This window comes from Callorhinchus milii, unplaced genomic scaffold (assembly GCF_018977255.1).
Source record: "Callorhinchus milii isolate IMCB2004 unplaced genomic scaffold, IMCB_Cmil_1.0 Scaffold165, whole genome shotgun sequence".
Lineage (NCBI taxonomy): Eukaryota > Metazoa > Chordata > Chondrichthyes > Chimaeriformes > Callorhinchidae > Callorhinchus > Callorhinchus milii.
Genome location: NW_024704906.1, coordinates 84,536 through 100,258, shown reverse-complemented (window position 1 = coordinate 100,258; position 15,723 = coordinate 84,536). Strand labels below are relative to the sequence as shown.

The 15,723-nt window shown below is 41.6% G+C and overlaps 3 non-coding genes across 3 annotated transcripts; 2 read left to right on the top strand and 1 right to left on the bottom strand.

Moving 5' to 3' along the window:
* The first annotated feature begins 9,369 nt into the window (after nucleotides 1–9,369).
* On the top strand, nucleotides 9,370–9,443 carry trnan-guu. Its single transcript has one exon. It is a non-coding gene; the product is annotated as a tRNA-Asn (tRNA).
* A 3,591-nt stretch (nucleotides 9,444–13,034) lies between these two features.
* On the bottom strand, nucleotides 13,035–13,107 carry trnat-cgu. Its single transcript has one exon. It is a non-coding gene; the product is annotated as a tRNA-Thr (tRNA).
* A 1,761-nt stretch (nucleotides 13,108–14,868) lies between these two features.
* Nucleotides 14,869–14,940, top strand: trnah-gug. The gene has a single exon. It is a non-coding gene; the product is annotated as a tRNA-His (tRNA).
* The last annotated feature ends 783 nt before the right edge of the window (nucleotides 14,941–15,723 follow it).

The following is a 15,723-nucleotide window of genomic DNA, read 5'->3' as shown; positions in this document are numbered from 1 at the left end:
TATACAAATGCAAGGATTATTATTATTATTATGAGTTCTGGTGGGCGCGAGTTGAAAGGTAGATGCGTAGCAGGCCCATGTTACAGATTCGAAGTGATTCGAAGCACGACATATGCGTCTTAAAGGACATTTGTGGAGTCCAACAAGATATTCAGATTCTAAAGCAACTACACAATTCATGCTGGTCCATTCTGTCAGCTCCTGGCAGCAGAGATCTTAAGTCTAGCAGTCGCTGACTCAAGCGCTCACCAAGGACTTGCAGTCTTATAGGCAAACGGGTGGAACATCGATAGAAAAAATCGCATAATACTGCAGAAGCTGGAAATCTAAAAACAAAAACAGAAGTCTTTCTGAACACCCAGCAGTACAGATCTATGGAGAAATGGAAGTTCGTCAACCTTTAGGGTCCACGACCGTTCGTCATAAAATCAATGAGAGAAACCAAGAGAGGACAAGAATCGGAAACGACAACAACAACATTTATAGAGCTCCTTTCACGTCGGGAGGACGTCCCAAGGCGCTGGACAGTTGGGTCAGGACCCGAGCAGGGGGGAAATGGTAAGGGTGAGGGGAAGGAAGGGAGGGAGCGAGGAGGGGTTAGTGAGTTGAGAGGGGAGCTGAAGGCACGGTCAAAGAGAAAGGTCTTGAGACCGGCCTTGAAGGAGGAAAGGGATGAAGCAAGGCGAAGGCACTGGGGGGATAGAGTTCCAGAGCCTGGGGGCTAAGAGTCTGAAGACGCTGCCACCGACGGTAGGGCGGTTGGGGCAGGGGATGTGGAGCAGACCGGAGCCAGAGGGACGTAGGTTACGGGCAGGTTAGTAGGGGCATAGTAGGTCAGAGAGGTAGGAGGGAGCAAGGCCGTGAATGGCCTTGTAGGCGTTGATGAGGATCTTGAATTCGAAGGCGAGGATGAGGATCTTGAATTCGAGATGAGAGGACAATCGGCAGGCAAAAATGCTAAATTATGTATTTTATTTGGAGATATATATTTCAAATGAATGGCCAATTATGTTTTGGGGAGCAAGCGGTCCATGAGAACAGAGAGGCTTAGAACATCTGTGTCACACACGGGAACAATGTCATTGTTTGTGTTGACCAGGACAGTGTTATCAATCAGGGAGAGGGATTGCGCGGAAAAGAAAGTGCAAAGTGAGGAAGCGAAGAATGGTTCATTTGGATAGGAAAAGCAGATTGCTAAAAGGACCGTCATTTACGAGCATGTAGATGGGCCAAGACATGTAGATGCTCCTCAGGAGGTTGGGAGTTCCGTGTTTTTGAAGGAGTTCGGGAGTTGCACAAATCTGTTAATAGGAATGAAGGATTGTCGGCGATAATATTGGACGGTTAATTGGATGGAGGTTGTAGGGTTTGGCGATTCAATGCAGAGTGGATGATCTCTATCTTGGAGCCGAGGAAAATCGCCATCTACTAACATTTGGAATTGGCAGAAAGAATGACTGGGGCACAGGAAGGTTGGTGAAGGGGATGGGTGCTAATGTAAAAGAGAATCCTGGGGCTCTACTTTCCCTCAATGATGATCCTGCAGACGAAGTAACATTTGGCTTAGGTCAGGGCAGGAGCTGATCGAGTTTATTGTGGCAAACAGGGACTAGTTTTCGAGCTTGAGGATGGATTTAAGCCACGAATTTTCATTGAATCAAGCATGATACTTGAGGGAGTGGACGTGACCTACAAGAGTCAGCTACAACAGGAAGGCGGAAAGAAGAGATAATTTCGGTTGAGATGATTGTTCTTCACGGAGCCAGATACATGCTCAATGGGCTGAAAGGCCTTCTTACATGACATAAATTTCTGTTCTTCCCGAGCTGAAATATTTGAAAGTATATGTGAGGCTTAATGATGTTTAGTGTCTGTATTGGACAATAAAGTATCAAGGATTTTTAATGTCCACTTAAACAGTAAATCTGAAAAGTTACATTCGACCAAGACTGAATATATCTGCTGGAGGACGGCAAATAATTCAGGGCCGTCTTCCATCATCACTGTAATTGACCGCCTCTCAAGATTCAGAGTTGAATGTCTGGACTGAGGCTTAAACCCATATTTTCAAACTAAGAGGCGAGTGAGAGACCAATTGAACAGTTTCCTGAAATACTGAACCAGAGAAATCCATAGCGCGGGTGAAGGCCTATCATTACTTCAAGAGGAGGTATTACACTGTGAGAATGATTTGAAAATTTGGATCATAATGTAAGATAAATACAAAGCCAGATGCATTGGTAGTTTATGATGTTCTTCAATTTAAATGTGCACGCCTGTAGCTCAATAGTTCAAGCGCTTGCCTTGCAAGCAAGACGGCCTGGGTTCGATTACTGGCAAGGCGAAATGCACGGCAAGTTTACTTTCTCAAATCGCCTTTGTTTACAGAAGATCACGTACGACCGTATTTGGTAGTCGTTTGTGATTAATCTCGTCAAAATAATAATAATAATGTGGTCACGACATCCATGGCTGTTTGTGGGACTCTGTCGTATACAATTAGCTGCCACAACATATATACAGTCAACTCACTGTACAATGTATTTTGTGAAGCGCGTTGAGACGTCTTGCTGTCATGAAAGGCGAGGTCAATTATAATTAAAATAAAATGGTGAAATGGTTCAATTGGTTAAATTTTGGCCTCCATCTGACCTTTTTTTCCATGTTCACGTTGTCAAGAACACCAACGATTTCATGTGGTTATACGTAAATTGATGAAATAAATTAGCGCAAATGTATTCAGGTACCACATAAAACTGATGCTCAAACAATCCAAATGATATCCACGAATTAAAATGTATAACTCAATGGGCAACAACATTGTTACATAGCCACAATGCCTCTGACTCAGGACGACGTCTCTCAGCTGTTGACAGAGATGGCTGTAAACCGAAGCTGTGATGGGCAAAGCATTTTTTTGTTTTGATACAAAAACAAGAATATTCGTATCAAGGTCATCTAATACATTGCATTAAATAGGGTTAACAATCTGTTGAATAAAAACGGCAATGACGTGGCGATATTCTGAATTTCCCATTTGAGATTGTTGTTTTTCCCACAACAGCAATCTCGATTTCGAATTTACATGTGTGCCAATTACCAAAAAACTTGTTTTTAATTAGCTGCAAATAACAACCTGATAATCCCAATGGAGTATCTCCTCCTGCTTATAAAATGTAGGCTCATATGAATGCATTACCTTAGTATCATAGATGTGCTTTCTTTCAGGACACAGACACCGAGATGGGCTCTTCAGCATTACAAGTAATTTATAAAATTGAATCCATTTACTACCCAACTCTTGCAGCGCTTGGTGTTCCCGGTAAGTTGCTCAAACCGCACTATCTGTGCCACTCAGCATTTACTCTGTGCTCTCACTGCAAACTCCTATCATGTTACCTCATTACCTTACTTATCTCGCTCCATTTACTAATGAGAATTATTGCAAAGCGTGAGACCTCTCAAAGCCCTTTACATAATTTTACTGTGAAATATAATGACTGTGTATTTGTAGGCGATCGCAGCAGCCTGTCATTTTCACCGAGCCTTATGGAAATTTTCCTAACCCTAAGGGCAATATCTATTGGGTAAACATCAAAAGCAGATGAGCTCAGATGGTTGCACTCCTGCCGAGTCAGTTTGCCTCAAATTAGTCAGAGGGTTGTGGGCCCAAATTTGCCGCTTTATTCTCGCCTCAACCAAACCGTGTTCTTATCCCAGTTTCATCGTAGAGTCCAAGGACAACCCCAGGTTCCTCGACTCCACCACAAATCAACTCCTACACCCAATTGCCATGTACCGCACATTATCTGCTCCATTTCAAAATGTGATAAGGTGATAGAATTTCTCGATGTGATAGAATCTCCACCTTTGTTACTGCCCAACACCACCACCACCCCCCACCCATCCCCAATCCACTAATTTCCCACTCCTCCTCCGACCTACACACATCCCTCCCTCCATACATTTCGAAAAGAGAACGGATTTTCTCCGATCTTGTTGGACATATTAAGAAAAATTAAGCAAAATAGTCTCTTTGTTTTCTGTCACTCTGCGATTGCCATTTTGGGGACATTGCTCAATGCAAATGCCTTTTCTGTCGACGGCTACACAGACATTCACTGCACATTACAGATTATCCTTCTGAAATTTTGGTATATACGCCGATTATTTATATTAGCAATCCTGTAGCTCAGCGGACAGAGCACTTGCCTCGCAATTTAGAGACCTGGGTTTCATTCCCGGCAGGGCGGAACCTTCGCCGAATTTCCTTACACCATACGCCTGAGAATAAGAATTTAAAGAAAAAAATATTAATTTTGTTTCTCAATTCACGTTTCTGGGGACATTGCTGTGCGCAGTTGATTGATTCATTTGGCGTTTTGCAAACAAATATAGAGTCAATTTGTGGTGCAGTATATTCTGTGAAGCGCTTTGCGTCGCCGAGAAGACATAAAACACTATATTCAATGCTAGGATTGTTACTCTTATTCCTACTATTATTATTTATCGTAGGTTATATTCGAAAATCAGAAGCACAAGTTGTGATTCTAGCTGAAGAATTATATTCAACTTCAATTTTGAATTTATTTTGAAATAACACACAAATGAAACCACATGAATGTTCCGACTTTTATTGTCCTATTATTTGCAGGTTATGACTACTTTTATAAGTAACGCACCATTCTCTTCTAATGTTTTTGTTGGTGAACTGAGCTTAATGTCTAACTGGTAATTAGACTTAAAATGCTTTGTGAATTGTTTGCAGAGAGAATTGTTTTACACTATTGCATATCATTCTCTGATTCGAACGCTTCTAATAATTATCGTCAAAGTGTACAATTTTTTACACAGTATATGGAGACTATGTATTCCTGCAGTTCAGTGTTTGGTGAATTCGAGAGGACCTGGGATTGATTCCCGGGCAGGACAAGGCAAAACCTTGGGCACGTTTCGTTACTGTACACGTCTCTATTCGAGAAGCGTCGAGTTGCCCGTCGTTCTTCGGGGTAATAATCCCTAACCCCTTGAAAAAAAAGTAGTTTAATCAACTAAAGATGAATCTGATCAGTCTTTCTTCTTATTTCTTTCTCAGTTAATTTGATGGCGATTGTGATCTTGTGCCGGGGACAGTGCGGTCTCTCCACATGCATCACCCGCTACCTGGTGGCCATGTCAACGGCGGACACTCTGGTCATTATCTTTGACGTTATATTGGAGCAGATGGTGTCGTTGTACTATTTCGCTTTTAGTTTCATGCGTCTGACTCCTGTGTGTAACCTTCACGCCATCCTGCTTTATGCCTCCACAGACAGCTCAGTGTGGCTCACACTGGCTTTCACCTTTGATCGTTGTGTCGCTATTTGCTGCCAGAAGCTGAAAACAAAATATTGCACTGGCAGCACAGCGACTGTGGTTATAGTGACAGTGTACGTGCTGAGCTGTGTAAAGAACATCCCCTGGTATATAAAGTATGAACCTTTCTTCATATCAGAAAATATGTGGCTGCAGTGCCTCCCAGGACACAGATTTCTCTCAACAACATGGTCACCATTTGAATTGATTCACTACACTTTAAACCCGTTGCTACCATTCGCGTTGATTCTGTTGATGAATTCTCTAACAGTGAGACATATTTTCGTCTCTAACAGAGTTCGTAAGTCACTACGAGGCCACAGCAATGGGAAGAATCACAGTGACACAGAGATCAGGAACAGGCGAAAATCCATGGTTTTACTGTTCACCATTTCAGGCAGTTTTATACTGTTGTGGGCCATGTATTTTATCATATCCTTATTGAATCGATTAATAACAATGGAGATTGTGAACCCTACCGTCTACTTGTTCAGCTTTTTAGAAGTTGGGGACATGCTTCGCCTGCTCAGCTGCTGCACAAACACGTTTATTTACGCGGTGACTCAGACTAGATTCAGACAGGAGGTAACGAGAGCCATCAAATGCTCATTTGCTGCTATTCTTAAATTCTTTAAATTTCAAAACCTCCAGTCGAAATCTCCCCAACAATAGAAGTGAGTGCAGCTGTCCTTCCAGTGTCCAGTCACCATGAGTCCGCTTTGGGATACAGTTTGTGAGAGAGAGGGAGTGGGGAGAAAGAAAGTGACAGAAAGAGCACCTGTTTGGTCAGAGTGAACCGTGTGGAGAAAGTATATTTGCAGAGAAAGAGAGAAATGGTACATAGCAAAGAATTGGCTGTGTTAGGGAGGAAGAGATTGCAATAACGAGAGAGACTCTGTTTGATATTGTGTTTCTACACTGATGCGCATAGATTGTAGGAATTCATATGCGAAATATTCTGAACATTGGAAGTGAGTGCAGCTCTCATCCCAATTCATAGTCAACTTGAGTTGTCTGTCAGACGAAATTGAACAGCCTGAATTTATGTGATTATAATTATATTAAATAGAGATGTTCACACCGAAGACTCATAAAACGTTAATTTAATCATTTTATTGTAATGCTATGTCATTTGCCCCAAAGAGATAATCACTGAACATTTGTGCTGTTGTGCTTTCAAATGAAATTTCGCTGATGACATTGCTTTTGTGTCTTGTGTAAGCTTGCAAGGTAATCTATTATAGTTTCTAATATCCTTGCTTTTCTTCTCGTTTACCTGGTTAACTGTTGGAAACGACAAGTGTACGTCTTCCATTTGTGAAATGTCCTGGCTATTCATGTGGGAAAGCGTTGCAGTGTGACAGATCAGTGTTTGTTGAAGAGTGATGTGGAGAAGCTGTTTAACTATATGGACTGCAATTGTTTATCTAATGTCAATCATATAGAGAAAGGAGATGGAATGTTTCAATAAGATGTTTTGTGGGATGGGGAAGGGAGTGGCGCTGACGGGGAGTAACGGATTTTGTGAGATGAAGCAGATTAAGGTCGCAAAAATATGTTTGCTCGCATGTATAAATATCGGGCACTTATCAGCATGTCGTTGGATCAGACCCGGGAATGCAGAAGATAATGAAGACGATGGGAAGAAAATGATAGCAACTGTATATTCTATATTTGCCTAAGTAACTATATTGTTCTGTATCATGCATATTATTATTTAAACCGCGTACAATTAATTTCCATCTGTCTGTTTGAGATTCATTGTCTCGACGTTCCGAATCACTCAAACACACGCATTTTTGAGCCAACAATTTGATTTTAATTCAATAAACTATTGAGATATTGCAGTAAAAATTTGTCAATACACGTGCACCAGGTACAAACAACGCTCATTTCTGAGCTCCCCCATTTGCCCAACCATTTGAACACTCACCAGGCCTGCACTATTGACACACACACCTTTCATGTCCAGAACATCAATGGTTACACTGAGTGGATCTGCACTCTCAGCACAAGGATGTTCTTTGGGATTGTCATCCAAGACACAAAAAGAGAAGATCCGTATCCAATATGTTGGTGTCAGAGCCATGTATTATTTTACACAGTTGTTTCAAATGTTTTATAGAGATCCGATTTGGAGATGATTTCAAACTTGTTCCCTTACCCGGTCCTCCCCTTGTTTTCGCAAAACCCGTACCCCTACACAAACAGTCTCCGCAACCCCACCCAACCAATTCCACACCAACTTGATTTTCGCCTCGACCAACCATTGCTCTTGTTCATAACTCTCCTCGTTACTATTCTCCTCGTTGTTCAGCCACGACACACAGATGTTCTGGAATATTCTCGCTCAAGCCCATCGCCTTACACCACCCTTCCGTTTCCTCACGTCGCAGGTGATGACCTTCACCTTTGATCATGCTGACAGTTACCGTCCAAACTCTCTCCAGCTCAGCATCAGGCCCCATCACTCCTAAGCGCTCTGGGCCCTATCCTGCGTAACTGGCGCTAAAACAATGCACGTGTTTTTTATTGTTGCTACCGGATCCCCTTCCACGTTGCTTACCTTGGGACGTCCTCCTGACGTGAAAGGCGCTCTATAAATGTAATCATGTTGTTGTTGTTTTTGATAGGGATTGTATAGGGCAGTAACAGATAAACTATTTCTATTGGGATAATCCATAACAAGGGGCTTCATTTTAAGATTAGATCTAGGCCATATCGGAATCAAATCAGGAAGCTATTTTTTTCTCTCAAAGGTAGAAAATCTATCCCCCGAAAGACTGTGGATTGTTTGGATTTCCGATCCCTGAGATCGAAATATGACCCAACTATCAAAATTGGTGTAACAGAGTTTATTAATAAACTATAGTTAAAACACAATCAATTACAAAATTAAAGGCATACTATTATTTTCGAAGATCCTGTATCACTTGCGGGCATATTGAATCTACAACTGCTTATGGAACATGGCTTTGTGCAATTGGCTGCCGCATTTGCCCACAAATATACAGTCAATTCACTTTACAGTATGTTCTGCGAAGCGCTTTGTGATGTCCTTACGACGTGAAAAGCGCTATATCAAATGCAAGGATTATTATTATTATTATTATAAATAGTTGCAGCAACTTAATTTCCCGTTCCACTCTGACGCCATTGGTGACGGCTCCAGAACACTACAAATCTTCCGACGTAAAAGGCGCTCTATAAATGGAATGTTGTTGTTGTTGTTGTTGATATAAATTTAGGGATGGGTCAGGACCCTAGCAGGGGGGAAATGGTCAGGATGAGGTGAGGGAAGGGAGGGAGCGAGGAGGGGTAGGGAGTCGAGAGGGGAGCTAAAGGCACGGTCAAATAGAAAGGTCTTGAGACCGGCCTTGAAAGAGGAAAGGAGGAGGCAAGGCGAAGGCAATGGGGGATAGAGTTCCAGAACCTAGTGGCTGAGAGGCTGAAGGCCCGGCCACCGATGGTACGGCGTTGGGGCGGGGACTGTGGAGCAGACCATGCCAGAGGAACGGAAGTTACGGGCAGGGAGGTAGGGGAATAGTAGGTCGGAGAGGTAGGAGGGATCAAGACTGTGAATGACCTTGTAGGTGAGGATGAGTATCTTGAATTCGATCCTCTGGGGGATGGGTGTAAGTGGAGGCGAGCGAGGCTGGGATTGATTTGGTCCCGAAGCCTGGTGCGGGACAGTACACGAGCTGCAGACTTCTGAACGACCTGCAGCTTGTGGAGGGAGGGCCGGGAATGCCGGCGAGGAGAGAGTTCCCATAATCCAGCCTTGAGGTGATAAAGGCGTGGACCAGAGTTTCAAAGGGGTGAGGTAGTGCCGTAGTGTGGCGACATTCCGGAAGTGATGGAAGGCGGTGCCAGTTGTGTCGCGGATATGATGGAGAAAGGACAGCTCAGGGTCGAAAAGAATCCCAAGGTTCCGGACTGGCTTTGATAGGTTGAGAGTGACAACAATTATATCAATGTAAAACTGTATTTTTCTTGAAATAAAGGTGCATAGGTGTCTCTGTGGCGCAATGGGTTTGCCCATTCGGCTGTTAACCGAAAGGTTGTTGGTTCGAGCCCACCCAGGGACGGTCCTATCCTAGTAGAAACATGTCCCTCCTCTATTTTTCTTCGCACTTGAAGTAATATCATGAACATCATCAGTTACACTCGCGATCTACTCGAATCAAACAATCCAAAACCTCAGCCTTCGATAAGTGAGAGGCCGGAGCTCACCATCTATTTAGGTTACAAATTAAGGTCAGAGTCGATTCCAAGCAAATATCACAAATCCAATCCACTTTACTGATACATGATGTACAAATATTTTTTTATAGAAATTGCAGATCACACTATTTATGAGATGATAAATGATCTTAAATGTTGGATTAACATTTTCTCAACAAAAGACAGTTGTCCAAGTTATGTTCCTCGTTAAAATATAAAACATTCTGTGATACAGGAAAAATTTAATACACATCCAGAGCAGCAGCGAATGACATGTTAATTCTACAAAAATCTATGCAAGTCGTTTCGTACATTTGTGAGCAACTGTACTGTTTGTGGAGGCAAGTGTACAGCCTTGATCTTATAATGGTTATTGCTCTACTTTGTGTCCGCAGCAACCGCGGTTCGAATCCGAGTCACGGCAATCGCCATCGATTTTCCTTTTAACATATCTTTGAAATGTTTCAGAGTAATCTGAGTGCACAATTAATCTGAATGTGAAATTTCTCTGTTTGCATGTAACCAATAATAATAATAATAATAGAGCTTTGATAGAGCGCCTTATCTTGTCTTTGAGAAGTCTCCAAGTGCTTTACAGAAAATACATTATCTGTAGAAAAAAAGGTCGATGCCAAATTGTGAGTTCAGTTCACCGGTGGTAATATTAGGTTAATTCAACTGCGATCATAACAATCTCCATCGGTGATAAAACAATTGAGGTTTGAGTTCAACATTTCAGCTATTCGGCCATCATAATGTTTCACTCATCTCCTTCAAACTTACAAAGTACTAACGTTGATGAACCAATTTTTTTGGAAGATAAATATTATAACATATGACCTACAATGAAATTTTCTGGCTATCAGCCTGGCGTCTGAAACGCCTCATCATGCTTACAGCAAGTTGTCGCCTTATAAGCATCCTGACTACACATGGGAATTCCTGTTCTTAGAACGGAGTGAGCGTTGTTTACCAGGGAACATAGACTGTTTACCAAATTCCAGGGTCTATTTGGTCCAGGTTGGCCAGAATAAAAGGTTTGCGGACTGCAGAGTGTGACGGAGAAACTGCTGACGAAAGTCCGCTAAACCCGCAAACCTAACAAATGAATGCACCATCTAGTGGGCACTTAAGTGTACCAAGATAATTTGTTATGTTGTGGCCAAAAACTGCCAGGGTAAAATTGAACAATCAAGTCACGGCTATTTGTTGTGGGCAAATTGGAGCAGAGATTCTGGAGAAATACATTTTCCCAACACATGTTACTGAATAAAAAAATCTAACGAAGTTCTTGGAGTTGTCTCGACAATGCGATAACATACTATCCCACGATATGAAATGGAAGAAATTAAATGAAATGACAATTCTAATCAAGGAAAAAATTATAAAGGAATGAATTGCAAGCAACGTTTTCTCCAATTCAGTTCATTGGTAGTTTGTCAGTACTCGTGGCCGAGTGGTTAAGGCGATGGAAGAGAAATCCATTGGGAAACTTCACGCACATATTCCAATATTGCCGACTACGGATATTGCTTCCCATACTATAATTCTGCCACTGTTTGTAGGAATGTTTCGACGTTTAAAATAATTGCGAATTGTGGAAACCTGTGGAAGAGACGTGCTGGAGAGAAGCCCAACGAACGATTTCCTTCATTGTGTTATAAGTATAAGTTATGTTAGATCAATACATCAGACGGCACAACTTAACAGTGAACCTTTTGCACAAATTATTGACAATTCGTGTTCTGAATCATTTTTCCTGTTAGTTACTTATGGAACTCATCAGCATTTCAAAATAAAACAAGGACACGATTCTTGAAGTTAAAGAGCGTAACTCTGATTGAATAGATATGAGCTTTCTTTACTTCTCAATGCAAGACAGAAATATAAAAGTGTAATTGTTCTCAAAATAATTTCAGCCTTTTAGTTTTAAACTGAGAAAACACAGCTGTGATATGATGTTGCGTTTCTTTGGTAAAACTTTGATGGAGAAGGTGAGATGCTCCACTTCACTGTTTGTAATGTTAACGTGAATCAAGACATTGACCTCGATATGATTTGAACACGCTGCGTCTAATCTGGAGTCAGACGCGCTGCCGATGCGCCATGAAGGCGACAAATTAATATACACAAAGGTCTGGGTTGCAGATCAGGGGGAAAAAAAGGAACACCACAAGATTTGATTAAAAAAAATTATTGAGGAATTTTCCAATTAATAAAATTAAATATTTACATTGGAAGTGCAGTGACTAAACCTTGGCCTCATACTTGCTGCGAACAGACATTTGCATTTATTTTGCTTCCATCACTTGGAAAACACTGGAGGAGAAATCATGACTTATTCCTATGATCAATTTTCTGTGAACATAGCTTCTACGCTTCCATGATATGGCAGAGTTATAGGTGTTTGGAGCGATTTAATCGCAAATTTAGGAAGGATGTTAAGGCATTGAAAATGTTGCAGAGGAGATTTTCGGGGAAGGTGCCAGGAACCTTGGTTATGAGGAAATGCTGGAGAGGCTAGGATTATTCTCACTTGGAACAGAGAAGTCTTCGAGGAGATCTTGAAAATCATGAGGGGGTTGATAGATTAGAAAATAAAAGCTCTTTCCACGGGTGGGTGTTTCGGTTTCTCGAGGTCACAGATTTAAAACAATCTCTAAAGGAAGCAGAGGGGAGGTGAAGGAATTTTGTTTCACGCAGTGAAATCTGAAATTGTTCGAATCTGGAAGGCATTGCCTGAAAGGGTGGTCGAGGCCATTCGATAACCACTTTTAAAAACGCGGTAGATGGGTATTTGAGGAGGAAGTGTTTGCAGATTGATGGTGAAAGGACTCGGGAATTCTTACTATTTTTACTTACCAGATATTTCCTTAAGTACAAATGTTTCTCATTGTTGTAATCCTTACATTTGTTGCAGCACCATATCGCCTCTTCATGATATAATGCGGAAAAGGTATATACTGTAATGTTAATTGCCTGAATGTTATGTGAGCGAAACGCAGCAGCAAATTGTACTAAGCAGTGTCCCACACAAAGTCGTGGATTCAACGACATATTAATTTTCATTCATATTTAATAGTAACAATAATACTTTTACCATAATACGGCCACCGTGGACATGTCAAACAGGTTCAAGGAGCTGAGGAGGTTATAAAACCCACGTGAATCCTAAACTGATCCTGAGTAACATTTGGGAAAAAACATTCGACCACCTGTAATACCGAGAAAGACAGACTCCTTGGCACGTACGTAAATCTCAATAGCAGTGTAGACTCAACCAGGAAAATTGTAAAGTAAATGGCCGAGTGAAAGCTTTTCATGATTTCACCGAAAAGTGGTGACTTGTTTTTCAGATACACTCAATTTGTTATTGGGAGCAAAGAGAATTGTACTTTACAACAAGCTGTGACAATCATGGCAGCAAGAACCAACACTGTGATGTTGATTCAGGAAGGCACCGCTGGGATTTGAACCCAGGATCTCCTGTTTACGAGACAGGCGCTTTGCCAGCTAAGCTACGGCGCCATTGTTTCAGATCGTTTCATATCGTTTAACTTCCAAATGAATGTCCATTTTATCCATCCTTTTCGTTTCTGCCTTCCGATCAATGTCAATGGGTTAACCGATTGCCCGACATCTTCCGTTTCCTCGCTCCTTTTCTCGGCCTTTGCATTTCAGCTGCATCCCCTGAGCCACACCGCCACTCTATGCCTACATTGCAACCGTTCCTGGCCCCTGTCATGCATTATTTCTGCTGGGTTCTTCTCGTTGACCTCCCAGGCTTGTCACAGTAATGGCTCTCCCACAGCCTTCCTCCTGGGAATCGACAATAATAAAAATAATATTTTTATAGCCCCATACAAGTAGGAAGTAAGTCACACGACGCGGAATCCACCGTCGGGCTCATGGTTGTACACCCTGGCAGTTGTCCAACAAGCAGCCACCCTGCTGGCCTTATCCCCATTTCCACCGCAATTATACCGTGAAAAGTCGTCAGAAACAAACATTACTTCACTCATCCACAACCCCACCATTCCTGTTACTCCGCCTATCCTCTCCCCTGCAAACACTACAGCTATCTGTCCCCTTTACATCGCCCTACAAAACATTTGCTATCTCTCTAACCAAGCGCTCAGCAGCACGGAACAAATCAGTTCAGTGTGTTGACCTTGCTCCGCTGAGACGCTCACTCCAGCTCCAGCAATTCCTTTCGTTGTCAAGAGGTAAATATCATCCGACAAGTGAGAAAAAGTGAAAGCTGTTCCCACTGAGCAATGAACCAAATGAGGAACGTTTTGGAATATTTTGATAAATAAAATATACCAGAACCGATCAACAAATTCAATTTCGCTATGTGCTTTTATAAATCATTGCAGCTCATCGTGAAAAAAATAATGTACTATCACGTAACTCTTACATTTCTGACTACATTTCAAACTGTTCTCCAAAAACGCAATGCCAAAATTAGTTTCTGAGTTGCTCCAAATCAAGTTCTAAAACCATTTGTATTTAATTTTGATGTCTGTTGCGGGAGAATAAGGTGCTGATGAGCTAACAATCCGACGTCACACAGTGGTCAGTGTTTCCATCTATTTGTGTTCAGATTTCACTTTTGAATAATTAACTTATGTTGTCATTTTCTGTCAATCCAGGGTTTGCCCGTGACAACAATTATGTCAATACAAAGCTGTATTTTTCTTGCAAACGGGTGTATAGAAATCTCTGTGGCGCAATGGGTTCACGCGTCGGCTGTTAACCGAAAGGTTGGTAGTTGGAGCCCACCCACGGACGGTTCACTTCTGGAAGATACATATTATTCTTCACGTTTTCTTCGCATTTTAAATAATACCATGAACTAACTATCAGTTAAACTCGCGAACTACTCGACTCGAACAATCCACAACCTCAGCCTTCGATCCGCTGAGAACCCGGAGCCCATCAACTAATTAGGTTACAAATTCAGGTAAAAATCGATTCAAAAGAAAAATCACAAATCCACTCCACTCTTATTGATATATGATGCACAAATATTGTGTGCACAGTCATTGCTGATCATATTATCTACGAGATGATAATTGATCTTAAATGTTTGATTAACATTTTCTATAATAAAATTCAGATTGTCTCCATTATGCACCTCGTTAAAATATAAAACATTCTGTGTTGCAGGAATAAATCAATACACTTCCAGAGCAGCAGCGAATGACACGTTGATTCTAAAAAAAATATTGGAAACCGCTTCTTGTACTTGTGAGTAACTGCACTGCAGTTGGAGGTAACTGTACAGCCGTGATCGTATAGTGGTCAGTACTCTGCGTTGTGGCCGCAGCAACCTCGGTTCGAATCCGAGTCACGGCAATCGCCATCGCTTTTACTTTTAACATACTTTTGAAATGTTTTAAAATAATCTGAGTACACAATTAATCGTAATCTGAAATTTCTCTGTTGGCGTTTAATCAACAATAATAATAATAATAATGCGTTGGTAGAGCGCCTTATCTTGTCTTCGAGACGTCTCCAGGTGATTTGCAGGATGTACACTATCTGTAAAAGGTCAAAGCCAAATATTCACTTGTATTCGCCGGTGGTGATTATTCGAACTGCGATCTCCTGCGGTGATGAAACAATTGAAGTTGGGTATCAACATCTCAGCCTTTCGGCGATCATAATTCTTCATTCACCCCCCTTCAACAATAAAATATAACAATATATATGGATCAACTTTTTTGAAAGATAAATATTGTAATAGGTGACCTACAATGAAATATTCTGATTATCAGCGTAGCGTCAGAAACGCATCATCATGATTATTGCAAGTTGGAGCCTTCTAACCATCCTGACGATACAAACGAATTCCTGTGCTTTGAACCGAGTTTACCAGGTTTACCAGGAAACACAGACTGTTTACCAGTGAGTATTTGGAACACGTAAAGATTGCTGACTGCAGAGATTATGACGGAGAAACTGTTGGATGAAAACCAGCTAAAACCGCAACCCTGACAAATGAATGCAACATGTTTGAGCGTAAAAAGTTAACGTGTTATGTTGTGCCCAAAAATTGTGCCCCAAATTTTTTCCAGGATAAAATTGGACATTCAAGTCACGGCTATTTGTTGTGGGCAAATTGGTGCAGGGGTTCTG